Raw genomic sequence first — 3,116 nt, forward strand, 5'->3', positions numbered from 1 at the left:
TGCAGGGGGAGCACCATTTAGGAGCACTTGTAAGAGATTTAAGAAGAGCACCAAACTGCACTTGGGATTCATAGGTGAATAGAAATGTAAATATTAAGCCTCAATCTGTTGTGCCACGCAATAAAAGATTCACGCACTGTTCTTGATTCTCCTAAACCTTGCTGCCCTTTAGGATTTCATCCATAGCCTGATTCCCTCCTGGGGCTTGTACAGTGCACTAAGCTGTATCTAGTCAGCTCCTCAGCCTTGCCACTGTCCACTGCACACCTGAGACCTGGGCAATGGAGTGCTAAGTGAAAAAGGTGACAGCGGGGCTGAATAAAGGGAAGGCTTTATTGGAATGTTTCTGAAAGGGCATGAGGGTCACAAAAATTGTCTATGTATTAGCATCATAGTGAGCTTCAGAGGATATCTCATTGTGCCTTACCTGTGGTCCCTGGGGTCTCTCATCTTGCACCAACTGCTGTGCAGTGTTCTCCACATCTTCATCATCGGTAGAGGCATCAGAATACACAAGACCCTCATTGTTCAATGCTTCACCCCACTCTGCAGTGCTAGGTTATGCAGTGCACAGCAGACACCACAATATACAAAACACTTGTTGGAGCTTCTGAATGGGGTTGGAGCCCATGGAGGGAAGATCTCCAGAAGAGGTAAGATAAGTGACAACCCTGAAAACAATGGCTGGAATTTTCTGGCCCCTTTAGCATCAAACGTCAGCGCAGGCAGTGGGGGGACAATATGGCGAGAAGGCCAAAAATCGGTTTTACGCCGTTGTAAAACCTGTTGGCGATCGTCCAATCTATCCGTCAACGGTGGACAGTGTTTCTCACCGTTGCATGTCGGGAACCGTCATTTTGATACATTTGCATCTAATTATACTCCCTGCTCACCGGAATCATCCCCACACATCAAATTTACTGCCCACATCAGCGTGACTTCAGAATAGCCTGATTCACCACTGCCTTTAAAAGGCTTGCACCTGGTGACCTGAACCTCGAGGGGAGCTCAACCTTGTGCAGCGCTTGCAAGCATCACCCATAAGACATCAAGGAAGAAGTGCCGTGCATTCAGTGGGGGCACAGGCAAGTTGCTTTTTCCCAGCTGGCTTTCAGTGTGGTTCTGGGGCAAGGGCTCCAGTGCGGGTCAGACTGGGGGAGGGGTGGGGTGCTAGGCAGCACAGACAGACTGAAGGAAAGACTCAAGCTCATACTGGGGCGGATGGGGGGAGGGGGTGTGAGGGAAACGGCCACACATTTGGAAAAGCTTGTCAAAAGTGAGCATTCTTCCACAGCTGAGACCGTTCAGCTGCAACTCCATTGAGATGCTTGGATTCGGGCCTCTGGAGCTTTCCTGCCCACTCAAGCAACACAAAAGTATGAAAGTGCCAGCAAATGCTCCAGAACATTTCACCCCTTGGGCACAGACTGCAAATTAATGTGTGTTTTAGGGAGCAGCAGAGCAACTGCCTGACTGGGCAAGTTGTACAATCCCCTTGCGAAAGGCGGCCATGGCGCAGTCACTGGTGGAGGCGCTCACAGCCCCTTGCAATGTCTTTATTCAGGCGTGGACCAGTATCGTTGTGGTTCAAGCTAACAACGCAGCCTTGCAGTGCAGGTCAGGAGAATGTCTGTACCTGAGCTGAGGGCATAGCATGCAGTCCAAAGGCCAAAGCGACTGACAATTGGTCAAGTGGGGTGGGGCGGAGCTGGATGGGGTTTCTGATATCCAATGAGCACACTACAACTGGCCATCCAAGTGTTGTCCAGCATTTCCCACATGCGTGAAGGGGCCTTCAGACTTAATCAAGAGAGGTTCTTAGGACACTTATGCTAACTCTCATGTTTCTCTCTTTGATCCTGCAAGAGGAGAACATCAGGATCATGGGGCCTGGTGATTTAGCGGTCTGCCTCATGGCTTACAGAGAGCAGAGAAGAAGAAGAGAGGGGCGGAGGCGCCTGGCTTGGCAAAGCGAGGAGCACCTCCCTCAAGATGAAGGGGCAACAGGGCCTGCTGTGCAGGCAGCTGAAGATCCACAGTGAGCCGTCGCTGGAGTGAGCTCGAACTGCCTCGCATCCTCTCGCACTGAGACCATTCGAGACCAACTATGGCGTCAGCGATAGAGTTTAGCCTTCGCAGCAGTGCAGGACCAATGTCTTCATGGCAGCCACCATCCTACCAGTGTTGACCTCGGTGAGTTGGCATGCCGGCATTGTCACTTTAGACTGAAGGTGGATGGACTCCTGCATTATGCCTTGTAATCTGAAGAGCGTAGTGGATGTCCCCTCCTGATGTTACCGAGCTTGCCTTTGCAGTTCTAGCAACTGAGGTATGACTGAGTCCAGAGGCTCGTCATGTGACTCAGACTCAGCAGATTTCTGGCCTGCAGCAGTCCTCTGAGTGCTGGAAACCTGGGAAGTCCTTGCCACCGCCTGCTGTGAATCAGACAGTGCGATGTGCTCACCAGATTGTGATCCTGAGGCTACTCTAGAACTAAGTCCCACCAAGGTGTGTGATCTCTGCGCTGGTGGAGGGTATGGGTGAGCGCTGTGACGGGTCCTCAATTAGGGTGTCATTAGGTTCTTCTTCCGAGATATCTTCAGGGCTTGATTCGAGGACCTAGCTTGTGGACTCCATTGTCTATCTCTCAGACATGCCTGCAAAAGCAGGAAGAGATACTTAGTGCATGACAGGGGATTGTGGAACAGCGGAACTGACTCACAGCATAAGACTATAAAACGTAGGAGCAGAAGTAGGTCATTCGGCCCATCGAGCCTGATCCACCATTCAATGAGATCATGGCTGATCTGATTATCCTCAACTCCACTTTCCTGCCTTTTCCCCCTAACCCTTGATTCCCTTTCTGATAAAAAATCTGTCTATCTCAGCCTTGAATATACTTAATGACCCAACCTCTACAGCCCTCTGCAGTAAAGAATTCCACAGATTAACTACTCTCTGAGGGAAGAAATTCCTCCTCATCTCTGCTTTAAACGGGCAATCCCTTACTCTGAGATTATTCCCTCTGGTCCTAGAGTCTCCCACAAGGGGAAACAACCTCTCAGCATCTACCCTGTCAAGCCCCCTAAGAATCTTATATGTTTCCATAAGGTCAC

Source organism: Cetorhinus maximus, chromosome 4 (genome assembly GCF_964194155.1).
Source record: "Cetorhinus maximus chromosome 4, sCetMax3.hap1.1, whole genome shotgun sequence".
NCBI lineage: Eukaryota > Metazoa > Chordata > Chondrichthyes > Lamniformes > Cetorhinidae > Cetorhinus > Cetorhinus maximus.